This window comes from Monodelphis domestica, chromosome 1 (genome assembly GCF_027887165.1).
Source record: "Monodelphis domestica isolate mMonDom1 chromosome 1, mMonDom1.pri, whole genome shotgun sequence".
Lineage (NCBI taxonomy): Eukaryota > Metazoa > Chordata > Mammalia > Didelphimorphia > Didelphidae > Monodelphis > Monodelphis domestica.
Window position 1 is genome coordinate 697,936,459 of NC_077227.1, and position 15,127 is coordinate 697,951,585.

Below are 15,127 nucleotides of genomic sequence, written 5' to 3' on the forward strand. Positions count from 1 at the left end.
GTCTTTTAACGTTTGCAAAGTACTTAACTTATATTAGCTCATTTAACCCTCACAACAACCCTGTGGAATAACAACTGTGTGACTCTGGGTAAGTCACTTTCAGGTATCATTGCCCCCTTTTTACAAAGGAGGAAACCAAGGTTCTAAGAGTTTAGGTGACTAATCTATTGTCATAGAAGCAGTAAGTGTGATAGCTGGGATTTCCACCCAGGTCTTCCTGACACTGTATCCAGGACAGAGACAAGACCTGTTGCCCTCCCTTATATCCACACAGTACTAAAAGGACCAGAGGAGGAGATCCAGCTGAATAAATGGGCTAAGGAAAACTTATGGAAAGATATGCACTCAAAGGCATGGCAAGATTTTTTTGTTTTGTTTTTTAATAAAACCCTCACCTTCTGCCTTAGAATTAACACTAAATATCAGTTCCAAGGCAGAAGACCAGTAAGGGCTAGGTAACTGGGATTAAGTGACTTGCCCATAGTTGCCCAGCTAGGAAGTGTCGGAAGTGTAACAGTTAAAATTTAGGGGAGATGGGGAGACTGAGGCAGGTAGAAATTAGTTTCTCTCTGCAAGGAGTATTATATTTTTTAGAGGTTTATTAAAGATTAAAGATTAAAAAATATACAAGTAAGAAACATGTGCCTAGGCCAGAGGCCTAGACAAAATAACCTCACATCACGCAAGAGACACTCCTGCTGCAAAACGGAAGTCCAAAAGCCCCCTCAAAAGCCTTTGAATCAGCTTAAATACCTTCTCGATCTCGGCCCAGGTGAGATTACAAGGCATTCTGGGGAAGTGGAGCAAAGGCTTGTGGGGATTGTAGTCCTGTAGTCGAGTCTATTTTTTACATTCCCCCGTATGATCATTTTGGAAAAATTAATTTTTCCCCAAAAGGATCATAAAAACATAATAAACTTAAAAGATTACAATAGTGTGAGGATAAGAGAAAAAAGAATAAAACCAATAATTGCTGAACACATTGACAAAAAGCCGTTAGGGGGCAGTCCCCTTTGGCATAAAAGTATACATACAAATAAATGTTCAATCAACCACACCCAAAGTTCAATTTTGTGCAACTTGTGGTCTGGAGGCTTCTTCATGGTGGCTTCTCCAACAGTTCAGTTCTGGATTCAGAGAGGTAGCATCTTCTTTACCTAAAATTCTTCTCAAAAGGAATTTAAACTTTGCAATTTAAATAATGATTTTTTTTTTTTACATTCCCCCGTGTTGTGGGTGATTGAAAGATTCAGAATCAGTTAGGGATGCATGGCTGAGGTATGAGGTATATGAATCAATTGGCAAGAGATATTAAAAAGACATCAGAAAATCCAAAAGAAAAATTTCTGGATGAAAATATAGACTATCAAAGTCTTATGTGTAAAAATTCCAAGTAGAAGAAAAATAAACCTATAACAGGTCCTTCAATCAGGGCCCAATCAAAATGATCTAAGTAATGATGCATTTACCCAATCAGCGCCAGGACTACAGAAAGGTACCACACTATGAGAGGCAGAAAAGGGGACCAGATTATAGGAGCCAAGGTTTGTGGGATACTCCTCTGTGAGTATCTTCAGGGTGAGTGTGGATACAAGGAAAGCCTATGTCTTAACACATGTTAAACACAGTAACCTCGAGTCTTCACACTAGGTTCAAGACCTTTGTAAAAAATAGACTCGAATATAGGACTACAATCCCCACAAGCCTTTGCTCCACTTCCCCAGAATGCCTTGTAATCTCACCTGGGCCGAGATCGAGAAGGTATTTAAGCTGATTCAAAGGCTTTTGAGGGGGCTTTTGGACTTCCGCCTATACAGGCTAAGCCTTTCTCCCTGGCTTATACATCGCTATTAGGGGGAGATATTACTATTGCTTCCTATATACAGGAATTACAGCACAAACTGCGTGAGCTACATGAATCCGGAGCTGCAGTACAAGCTGGACCACTAGACTTTTCACTTCACGACCTGAACCCAGGAGACAACGTGTATATAAAGAACTTCCAGCGTACAGGAGCAACCCAGCCTTCCTGGGAAGGACCATTCCAAATACTGTTAACTACTCCAACATCTATAAAGGTTGGAGAAAAGGACTCTTGGATTCACTGTTCTCATGTAAAGAGAGCATCTTCTGTTGAGACTGATTGACTGTATCCTATACATGCATTGGAGATAACTACCCATTGACAAGTGGAACTGTTTTATTCTGCTTTTGACACATTGAATTCCTAAATTTAATTTTTTTTTCCTTTTTTTCCTTTTTTCTCTTTTCCTTATTTTATTATTATTATTTTTACATTATTTTATTTTTTCCCTTTTTCTCATTTCTATGTACTTAAGGTACATATGATCAATATTAATTTTATTCTACAATATTAGTTTAAATATATATACTTGCTGTTATTATTAATACACACCCAAACAGCTTTAGACTATGGGAACCTGCCATTTATTGATAATTGTTGTGGGACTATGATTAATGTTTGTGTCTGATTCTAGGAACGAGATCAAACAAGGAGCACAGAGATAACCTGGATAATGCCAAAAGAGCTCACAGGTCTAAAAATCAAAGACCAATCCAGGTAGGATTAATGCATTTCTAAGCCAATACTACGGACTTGAACCTAGTGTGAGACTCGGGGTTGCGACACTTGACAGACGTTAAGATGTAGGCCTTCCCTGTATCCACACTCTTCGTGAAAATACCTACAGACGAGTACCTAAGGTTGGCTACCATCCTGGCTCCATCCATTCCTGAGAACGAAGGTAAAATCAGACGAGGGGATGACACTTCCCTAGATATAAAATAAAGAAATCTGGTCCTCTTTTTCTCTCCTATAGTATGGCAACTTCCTGTAGCCCTGGCTGCAAATGGGGAAGTAAAATATGCTGCATTCTGTCCTACAGACTTGTGGGATTAGAAATTACTTAACTGGACCCTAATACAGGGGCCTGTGGGGAAAAAAAAATTTTTTTTATTCTTGCTTTCTCAAATTTTGTATACATAGATTTTTTTAAATTTTGATACTGATTTTGAATTCTTCTTTAATATAGATATGTATATATAAAGGGTCTATATTTTTCCCTTAATTTTTTCCCTTTTTCTTCTTTGGATTTTGATTTTTGATTTTACTTTCATATTGTTTTGTTTTTCTTTTGGATTAACTCACACACCCCCACAACTAAAACTTGGATCCTCAGCTGGACTCAGTGTTTTTTCAACACTTTCTTCAGGGGGGATTGTATTTCATCAAATCCAAGATTTAAATTTTGTTCGAGAGAAATCTTCAGAGAAGAAGCTTGCTAACTAACTGAATCCAGAGAATGAACTGTTTGCAGAAAGATATCTAAACCTTTTCACTACAGGAAGATCCAGAATGAACCTTGGGGTGTGGTTGATTGAACATTTTTTGAATGTACACTCTTATGCCAAAGGGGACTGCCCCCTAATTGGCTTTTGTCAATGCGCCCAGCAAAACATTGGTTTGCTGTCTTTCTCTCTCCTCTGTTTCCCCATATTTACAACTATTATAATTTTCCTCTTAGTGGGTAAAATTTCTGTATACACTTATAGTTAGAAATTTTTGGGGTGTAGTATGCTTATGTTTAGTGATCAATTGGGGAGACTAGTCTCCCAATCATCATCAGGGGGGATTGTGAATTTTAAAAGTCTCCATCTTGGTCTAGCACCCAAAAATTGTGCACACCCACACTACACGGGCATATGCTAGTCAATGACAAATCAGAAATAACTAACTGCCCACCTGGGCTGTCCTAAGCCAAGCTAGAGCCAACCATTGGCATTTGTGAGACACAGGAAGTGAGGTAGGGAACAGCCTCTGGAATTCGCTCACTTCCTGTGGAGAGAGCGAGAGGGGAGTTGGTGTTAGGAGCTTGGAGAGGGAGGACGCCCACAGACAGCTTTCCTTCAGATCACTCACGTGAGTTAAGGACTGACTCTTTCCACCTTGGCCCTTTGGGCCTAGAACTGACTCTGCCTTGGCCAGAGGTTGAGTAGCCCCTTTCCCTTTTCTCTTCTCTCCTTCTCTCCCTCTCCTTTCCCTACTCCCAGTGTGATTAAACCTCCATAAACTCCATTCTGACTTGAGTGTTTCATTTTAGGAATTTCATAAGTAAATTCCTTGGCGGCCATTGTTCAATATTACATAAATCCTGTAGCCACATTTTTAACCATTACAGTGCTCATAACCTCTCCCAGAAGCCTAAAATTTCTACCATTACAGAAGCCAAATTTGAATCCCAGATCTCCCATCTGTAGGCCTGATTCTCTACCCACTGAGCCACCTAGCTGCCTGCATGGCAAAGCTTTGAACTACAATGGATAAGGAAGTGTCTACATCATTGGAATCATAGATCCATCAAGTATTAAAATGCTAAGGAGTTAAAAATAAAAAATAACAGAAGAATATAAGGTATGGTCAGGGTCATAAAGACCTGGAGTTCTTCCATCTGATCCACTGTGCTTTCATCCCCTTCCATCCTTCCTCTTCTTACTGGTCTTAAAGAAAGCTTTCTGACAATACCCACCTGCCCCCCAAATCTGTAAGGTCTGGAGGGGTTGTCCCCAGCTTGAAAAAATATCCTCTTGGTTCCTTTCTAAGGGAACCTGACAATTAATATACAAATGCTTTCTGTATGAAAGAAGTAAGCTTTTATTAAGCACTTCCTAGGTGCCAAATAGATTACAAACATCGTCCAAGTTAATTCCCACAACAACCCTGGGAGTAGATGCTATTAAATCCCTTTTATAGTTGAGGAAACCACAGCTGAGGGTATTGTCAGAAAGGCATCTTTTGGACTCAGGGAGAAGAGAGATGGGAAGGGCTGATAAGTTGAGGAAAGAATAGGTGACTTATTAGAATGGAAGGCTGATAAATACAAGAAACTGAAGTAAAGTGACTTGCCTAGAGTCATACAACTGTTTGTGTCTGAGGGCAGATTTTGAACTGAAGTCTTCCTGACACCAGGCCCAGTGCTCTATGCACTGTGTTAATTAGGATCCTCTCATCTGGGTTCAATCATCAATCATCAGAAAGAAGACTCCTCCAAGAGATCACTGGACAAATTAAATAGTACAAGGTAATCCCAGTTTTCAGCCACTTACAAAAAATAAAAGATCCCATAGGTTTCATAAGAAGGAGTCTTATAAATTTCCTTATTTTAATTCCATAGGAACTGGAATGGCCTCCAGGAAATGATACAGAGTAAGAGGAACAGAACCAAGAGAACTTTGTACACAGAGACAGATACACTGTGGCACAATCGAATATAATGGACTTCTCTACTAGCAGCAATGCAATGATCCAGGACAATTCTGAGGGACTAAAGAACGCTATCCATGTCCAGAGAAAGAACTGTGGGAGCAGAAACACAGAAGAAAAATAACTGCTTGATCACATGGGTTGATGGGGATATGATTGGGGATGTAGACTCTAAACAATCACCCTAGTGCAAATATCAATAATATGGAAATAAGTCTTGATCAGTGATACGTGTAAAACCAGTGGAATTGTGTGTCAGCTACGAGAAGGGAGGAAAAGAACATGAATCTTGTAACCATGGAAAAATGGTCTTAATTAATAAATAAAAAAGCAATAAATAAGCCTCCTCATTTTACAGTTGAAAGAAGAGAGACAGAGACAAAGAGAAATAGAGGAGGGGGAGAGATGGAGGGAGGGAGAGAGAGAGAGAGAGAGAGAGAGAGAGAGAGAGAGAAACTTACCTGTCATTATATAAGTAGTAACTCTCAGAGAAAAATTCAAATCTCATTTTAGGGTTTCTCCAACACTATTTTTAAAAACAAAACAAAACTCTTATTTTCTATCTTAGAATCAATACTTAGAATCAACTATTAGTTCCAAAGCAGGACTGGACAATTAGGGTTAAGTGACTTACACACCTAGGATGCTGCAATGCTATGTTTACTTTATTGATTTCTTGCCTCCCACCTGCTATATCTCAGTCATCATTATGGATTGCTATCTGTATGAGAGTGTTGTTTTTTTAATTAACTTACTTTTGTCTTAGTAACCACTCTAAGGCAGAAGGGTGGGCAAGGGCTAGACAAACAGTTAAGTGACTTGCCAAGGGTCACACAGCTAGGATGTGACTGAGGCCAGATTTGAAACCAGATCCTCCTGACTCCAGGCCTGGTGCTCTATCCACTGAACCACCTAGTTGCCCCAAATTCGTTCTAATATCAAACCTGTTAGAATTAGGAAATAGAACTAGGTTAGGCTACACCCTTTATGAATAGGATGTTGACCGTAAAACTTGTGGGTAAAATTTATTCCTAACCAAGTTTCAGGTTCTGCAGCATTCTAATGAGACTTCTCAACAGTGCTCACCAGCTAGAGATGATTTGTGTGTGATGAAATAACACTATTTTCATACCAAGAGTGAATAAGAAGGCAGAGCTCACAACGAGGTGTTGCTGCCATTTTAAAACATGGGACTAGCAGGTATTACAGGAATAGCAGGATGTGCCTGGGTTGGTTAATGCCCTTTGGCACTTAGGATTGATCTAACTAGAAACTCACAAAATCAAGAAACCAAGGCAGGAAATCTTGGATGCCCAACTCTAAAAAGAATCACTGTGAAAAAGATGTAGGGAGCCCAGGGGTTAGAGTCAGGATCCTGCCATTCACTCAGTTGGTGACCTGAAGCAATCCCTCCACCTTTCTGGACTGTGAATTCCTCATCTGTCAACAGATCATAATACCTTCTGTTTGTCACTGAGTTATTGTTAAGGTAAAATGATATGCGATGGGAAGGTGCTTTGAAAGAGTTAAAAAGCACCATCTAGATAGAAGATATAATTGTAATACAATCACTCAGCAATGATTTATCAAATAACTTGCTCAATGGGGAACTCTGTATTCAGGACTAGAGAAGAAGAAACAAAGGAAAGGGAATCCATGGATGCTGAGGTAGGAGGGGACATTATAGACTCTAAAATGGCTCAACCTGGAGAGATGAGACAGTTAATCCAGTAACTAGTTAATTTCTTTATTTGAAAGATAGGGAAAATGAGCCTCCATCCTTGACATCCTTATAGATTAGTTGGAGAAATTAAAATATGTATTCACTGATGGACTAGAGAGATTCTTCCATCGTGATGTGCTTCTTAAACCCAGCAGCTTTTTCTTTATTCTAATCTTTTCTGTAGCGTTCAGCATTGTCAGCATGATCACTTATGACTGAAAACTCTTTTATCCATTAGCTTTTGGGACCTGACACCAAGCTTAGGTGATCTCCCATCTCTCTGATTGCTCCTTCTTTAAATCCTTTTCTGGCCTTTTCTTCTCTTGAGACTTTTCTTTTCTCTCTCTCTAAAAACCCTTACCTTCCATCTTAGAATCAATACTATGTACTGGTTCCAAGGCAGGAGAGTGGTCAGAACTTGCTAGGCAATGGAGGTTAAGTGACTTGTCCAGGATCACATAGCTACAAAGTCTTTCTAAGCCTGATTCTCAATCCACTGAGCCACTGAGCTACCCTCTTGAGACTTTTCAAGGTGGGATCCTCTCAAGGTTCCATCCCTAGCCATTCTGTTCATTTCTCTCTACAGTCACTGCCTTAGTGAATTAATTGATTTTCATGGATTCAACTCTCATTTCTATGTAGATGATTCCTAGATTTGGAAGTATTTGTATTTTAGTTCTAATGAATTCTCTAGTTCCAAATCTCTAACTCCCTTCCAGATATTTCTATTTGCATGATCTGTCTCCACGACAAATCCACACAAGCGACAGTGTGGTATGATCAAGAGTACCCAGTCTAAAGTCTGCAGGGTTAGACTGACAACTCTGACGCTTTCTAGTTATCTGGCCATGAGTAAATTGCTTTTCCTGTCTGAGCCTCAACTGTAAGATGGAGATAATGATACATGCACTGGCTATCTTGTAGGGTTTTTAAAATTATTTCAAGCACTTTCTAAACTTCAGAGCACTCTATAATGTGTTACGCTCAAAATGAAATTTAAAACCTAGCTCTTTCTCAACTATTCCATTTTGGTTAGTACTCCTAAATGCTCCTGTCTAGAAACTTGCAAGTCATCTTTGGTTGCTCCAACTTCTTTGATCCAAATTATCGTTGAATCACTTCAGCTGTTACTTTGAAATATCTCTGTGTATTTTCCATTCCTGTTACGACCACCTTATTCCAGGCCTTTATCATCCTTTAGTGACCATTACAGCTTCTCTAGTTTCTCTCTACACAAAAGGGGAGTATAGGGTCTGCTGGGAGGACCGGTACCTTTAGGGTGAGATCTTGCTGAGACATTTTTAGGGATCCTCAGTCCCCTTTGGGGTTCACCTGTCCTGTTACCCAACTCTCACCTGTAGTTCCAAGAAGCTGTAGCATGCCCAGCAGCCACAACCCTGTAAAACTCTCTTGGCAGACAGGTTTCACCAGTCTGAAGGTAGCTGACGGGTCCAAATCCATCAGTGAGTTAGGAGGATATCTACTCCAAGAATGAGAGGATTTCCCCTGGAGGAATGGGTGAATGGGAACAATTTATTCCCCCCTAAAAATGGCCTGAAAGCAGATGAAGTAAGATACTGTGAGCTTGGTCAAGCATAGAAGAAGCCAAGGTGATCCACTGCATTCACAGCTGTTGCCAGCCTCCTGACTTTTATCTCACCACTGGATTTAGATGACCCTGGAAGAAAGAGTGAGCTGATGACTTTGCAACTCATGCTCTAGTCAAGATATCACCTTATGATGTAATCGGTCTCCTTTGAAAACAAAGGAGAACAACAACACCACAAAAGGCAAAGTCTAGACTCTTCTGCCTAGTTTTCAAAGTCTTAAAAAATTTGGATCCATTATCCCTAATGAGCCTAAATTTTCATTATTCTCTCTCTGATGTAGCTCCTCACTTCGTAAAATGACTAAGCATCTCCACAATGTAGAATATTTATTTCCACCCCTTCACCTTTGTTCATGATGTTCTACCCCTATACCTTTCTCCCAGTTTCAAATCCTTTCTGTCCATAGAATAGCAAAACATTAGGGCTGGAAGAGACTTTAAAGATCATAATCTCAGATTATGCTAGATTTAAAGTAGAGGAAGAACTGTAAAGGTGATCTTCTCCAAGTTTTACAAATGAGGAAACCAAGGCTCAGGAAAGCAAGTTACTTGTCTGGATTGACAAAGCTATAAAGTAATGAAGCTGCAACTTAAGTTGAGAATTTTAATTTCAAAATTCAATGTAAGCCTCAATTTGCCTTTCTTCTTCCACAATACTTATCCAAAGGACAGGGATTGTCTCATTTTCTGAATTCCTGCCTTATAGACATTCACCACATAAAGTTACCTTTAAAGGACATGGTGAAAAGAACACTGGATTTAGAGTCAAAAGAGCTGGGTTCAGATCTTGATTCCCTCTATCGGTATGTCTTTGGGCAAGTCAATTAACTACTCTAAGCTTCCCACCTATAAAAATAAGAGGTTGTTCTATCAGAGGTGCCAAACTCACGATGCTCCCAAACTCCTGAGGACTCTGAATCAGATTAAAATGTAATTGGAAAATGTTTAACACGCATACAACATAGATCATGCTGATTTGTGACTTTCTAAGTCAATCTATGGCCTGCAGGATCAGTTTGTGTTTGAGTTTGACACCACTAAATTGGATCATCCTGGGGGTCCCTCCTATATGTTAATCCTTAGAACTAATGTTAATTTGTTAATGTACTAGAACCAAATGCTACTGTAAAGTCATGCCACTCTCTGTAAGATTGTTTAGCCAGCCAACTGTCTGTGTAAAATGTGAGCTGCATTTTTCCTAGAGCACTCACTACCCTCTAAATTGTTGTTTCACTTAAGAAGAAACAAGAGAAGCCATTAGTACAGCATACAAAGCACTCTACCTGGTGTCAGGAAGACCTGGGTTCAATGACTGCTGCAGACACTAGCAGTGTCTATATTCCTTGGGAAAGTCACAAAACCTCTCTGAGCCTGTTTCCTCATCTATACAATGGGGGCCATTGAATCATGTACATAAACTACTTTGCAAACATTCAAGAGCTTTGTGGATGCCAGCTATTTTTAAGACCAAATTTTCATAGGATAAATATCAGGTGGTGATAGCGCTTCTACTTACTGCCATTTGACACTGAATTACTTTCTGTACTTTTGTTTATTGCTCTCTAATTGCTTCATTTACTTTGTCTTGTCTCTTCAGCTAGATCACAACATTTCCTACTTGATCCTTGATTGCATTGAAAGGCATAACATTCAGAAAAAGGGAAGTAATCATCATACTGTCACCTAAATGATTATGGTCAGTTACAGGTACCATATTGTGTTGTCTGTCTGTCTTTTCCAAGATCACCAATGACATCAGACATCTTGACTTTCATGTGAGTTGGACTTAAGTGAGGCAGAGTTGCACAAAGTCATTGGCCCTCATTCTCTCTTCCAGAGACATCCACATCCAGTGGCAAGACAAAGCTCAGGATGACTGGGGATGGCCATTGGATGACCTTGATGTTCTTGATGTCCAAAGCTCCTGCTTCATCCACCTTCATGGCTATTATCATCCTCCTATTCAACTAGGGGAAATCTTCACATGCTTGGAGTAGTAGACATCTTCTTGTAGTAGTAGACATCCCCCTTCTAGTAGACATCCCCCTAACTTATCAATGGGTTTGAGGTCTGTCAATTGTCCTCAACTTGGTTTAGCTTGCACAGAAAGTTTTACCAGGGTGTGGCTGCTATGCATAATACAACTTCTTGGAGCCACGGGTGAGAGTGGGGTGAAAGGTGACCATCGAAGAAGAGAAAGCAACCTTGAGAAGGGCTCACCAAGCCCCACACCAGAGGTACTAGGCTTCCTTGAATACCCCATACACCCTACCACATTGTAGGAAGGATATTGATCAAAAATGGGACATTTCAAAAGAGAATGACTAGGATCAAGAGACAATGAGTCCCTTTACAATCCAATGCCAATCTGCTTTACTGGTCTAAATTCACATACTCTATAATCCAACTGGACTGGACTATTTGCTATTCCCCAGATTTAAGAATTGCTGTCCTGCCACCATGAATTCTGTGGGGTTTCCTTAATGGACTTCCCTGACCAGCAGGGTCCCACAAGGGAAGGGGCTCACCTTTGTGATGGGACCCGAGGAGAGGTAGGAACCGAGAACCAGGGTGGAAATGAAAGACACCGACAAATCAGTGATTGGATAGGGCAGGCAACCCCTATGATTTTCCTTAAGGCGGAAAATGAGGATAATGGAATACAAGGTGGTTGAGGAGATTAAGATAGAGAATGCAGGCCGAGATGGTTACAGCCTCGGGGAAGGAAAGGACTTGGAGGAGAAAGAGAGAGAGAGAAAGGGTAATCCTATCTATGTAAAGAACCTTCCTAAAAAGAGAAAATTCCAGGGGTTGCCTTGCTTTTATTGATGAGGAGGCAGAGGGATGCCTCTAATCACGTAACAATTACATCACATATCTTAGACAATCATGATTGGGTGGTACAGTGGAGGGAACACCTTTTGGGCGTGTAGGACGCAACCGCGCTTTCCCGGGCAAGTCTCCGAACATGTTAATGGACTTGTGTTGGGCAATAGGTCTCTGTGATCAGGTCAAGGTTACCTTCACAAACCTTATCGGTAAAGCCTCATGCTTGGAGACACAGTAATAATACAGTCATCTATATTTCATAGATGTGAATATGCTTGGGATGCTACAAATTCCCCCAAGCAACCCCTCACTCCTTGTCTCTAAAGAAACATGACTTTGCCACTTGAGCAAGTAATTTCCCCTCTGAAAGTTTTAGTTTCCTTACTTATAAAATAAATGTATTAAGCAATGAATGCAGAACTAGAGAACTTGCCTTTGAATCTGAGATTTGGTTGGGGTAGCAAGATGGCAAAGTAGATAGTGTGCCAGGCCTGGAATCAGGAAGACTCATTTTCTGAAGTTCAAACCTGGCCTCAGATACTTTCTAGCTGTGACCCTAGGCAAGTTACTTTACTCTCTTTGGCTCAGTTTCTTCATCTGTCAAATGAGCTGGAGACGGAAATGGCAAACCCCTCCAGTTTCTCTGCCAAGAAAACCTAAATGGGATCAATTTAAAATCAATGATCTTTGAAATAGATTAATTTTTTTGAAATAGATTTAATTTCTTTTTCTTTCTTTCTTTCTTTCTTTCTTTCTTTCTTTCTTTCTTTCTTTCTTTCTTTCTTTCTTTCTTTCTTTCTTTCTTTCTTTCTTTCTTTCTTTCTTTCTTTCTTTCTTTCTTTCTTTCCTTCTTTCTTTCTTTCTTTCTTTCTTTCTTTCTTTCTTTCTTTCTTTCTTTCTTTCTTTCTTTCTTTCTTTCTTTCTTTCTTTCTTTCTTTCTTTCTTTCTTTCTTTCTTTCTTTCTTTCTTTTCCTTTCCTTTCTTATTCTAAAGGCTAAAATGTGTTTCTTATCATGCAGAATCACAGTCCCTCAGATCTTATCACTGCTCTTTCAAGTCAATTATCACATTGTCTAAGGGTTTTTGTTTTAAAATTCTCATTGCTGCTAATTTGGATTTAATCCTTACTTCACAAGCACCAAAAATCAACAATCCTCAAATCTCTTTTACACATACTCCATAGACTGTATTAGCTCAGGCATTTAATAGGTCTTATCCCCAATCCCAATTATCACTCCACATGTGTTAGTATTTACCCTCACTGACTGGCCTCTGGCTGTGCCCAGGGCCCAGATTCCAGGATGCTGTTTGCAAAAAGTTTCTACTATTAAATGAAAAGAATTATTAAATGTGCACACAGTGCAGTTTCCAGAGGACAAGAAGGAGAGAGGATAGGGTAGAGGTCATCCTTCCTTCTTACTTTTTCTAAAGGTATGAGGAAGGCTTTCCCCTAGTTGAGAAATTGCTGCTTGGTCTAGTCTAGTACTATGTTGAAAAAGATGAGGCATGGGTACAGGGCTGCAGGGAGAGGGTTTCTCCCTTCCCTCTCCACAGTGCATGAGAACATTTTTTGCATTCTCCACCCCTCTGTCCAGCTGCCAAATTAGGCACTTTCTCTCTCCCCTGCCTGGGGTCATGAATTGGGCTCATAGGCAGCTTGAAGTTGCAGTTTGGGCATGCGATCTCAAAAACATTGGCCAACACTGCTCTAGTGAAATGAGAGCTTGAACCTAAAACTCCAGGACTGGGCTTCAAATCCCATGGCCTTCTACCCTTCTAGCTATATAACAAGAAAGGAAGCAGGACATGGAATTTCACCTCCAGAATCCTGAATTCTATGTCTATAAATAAGAACTTAAATTTCTATAGTGCTCTAAGGTTAATAAACCTGAAAAACCACTCTGTCTGTGAGGTAGGGAGCACAGGTGTTATCCTCATTTTACAGATGAAGAGATGGAGGCTTTAAGAGGCAAAGGGATTTGCTGATAAGTGAGAAATCCTGGATGGCAAGGCTAGGTGTCTCAAGTGGGAAAAGGCACTAGGGGACAGAAACAAACATTTATTAAGCTTATTATTATCTTTGAGTGTTTTACAATAATTTCATTTGATCCTCAGGTTAATCCTGGGAGTTGATTGCTATTATTATCTCCATTTTTACACTTAAGGAAACAGGTCAAATGGATTGCCCAAGGTAATGTAGGTAATAAATATGTGGGGCTGAATTTGAACTCAGATCTTCCTGACTCCAGGTACTGGACTTTAAGCCTGTGCCACCTAGCCAGAGAACCTAGATGTTAGCATTAGTTCTTCCACTTTTTATGTTAGTGAATCTACCAGGGATTCTTAATCTCTTCTGTGTCCTGGACTCCTAGTCCAGTCTAGTGAGAGCTAAGGACCCTTTCTCAGAATTGTTCTTTTAAATGTATAAATTAAAACACAAAGAATTCCAAAGGAAACCAGTTATGTTGAAATGTGGTTATAATTAGGGGGGGGGGCAAGTTAAGATTTCTAGGAAAACATTAGCTAACATTTGGTTGAGTTTACAAAGCTCTGACATGTTTGATACTCAGATCCACTTTGTGAGATAGGCACTAAGACTTAAAGAGTTTAAATAACCAAGGTTTTCCTAGGGTCATATAATTAACCTGTGAGGGTATTATCCTTTGGGTTTCTTCTGATGGAAATTTCTGCATCCTTTCCACAGCCCCACATTCTATAATGCAGACCACTTCCCCTGACCAGACCTTAATCTACATGTCAGGTAGTAAATTTATTCTGTTGTTCAGATGCATCCAACTCTTCCCAACCCCATTTTGGGGGGTTTCTTGGCAAAAATATTGCAGTGGTTTGCCATATCCTTCTCCTGATCATTTGACATTGGAAGAAACAAATGGGGTTGGGTGACTTGCCCAGCGTCAAACAGCTAGGGAGTGTCTGAGACCAGATTTGAACACTGGAAAATGATACTCTATCCACTTTGCCAACCTAAGCTATTCAGTGCTACTGTATGGAGATACTGAGTAAGGCACAGAAGTAAATAACATTCCTCCCTCCCGGAGTCCACAATTCAGTATATTTCAACATAGTTTCCTTTGAAATCCTATGTGTTGTATTTTATACATTTAAAAGAACAATTCTAAGAAGTTAAGAATCCCTGGTAGACTCTCTGGTTAGGTGGCACGGGCTTGGCGTTCAGCGCTGGGAGTCAGGGAGATCTGAGTTGAAATCCAAATAGTACAGTCCCTGCCCTCAAGGAGCTCACACTCGAAGAGAAAAGTAGATACGTGTAAAATTAATGAAGGGGTCACTGCTGAGGTCCCTTCCAGTTCTACTTTGAGCTAGAGATTCCAAAGCACTCTAGACAGGAGAGTTATGATCTTCCCCACCAGGTGAAGGAGAGAGCAGGAGCTCCTCCCTCTCCTCCCCAGACTCCAGAGCTAGGCCCCGAGGGCTGCAGGTCTTCCCTCTTCCGCCCCACTCCACTCGATTCTCCTCCAGGGATTGCCCTCCGAGAATCCTCAGTGCGTACTCCGTGGAAAGCGGGGAGAAAAGGAGGCCGTGTCTTCGCCCCAGCGCCCAGGCACACTCACAGACCTGCCCGCCCCTTACCCCGCTGCTGCTGCTGCTGCTGCTGCAGCAGCTAAGGCTGCGGTCCGCGAGCGTCCCATTGCGCAGCTGTTGGGGA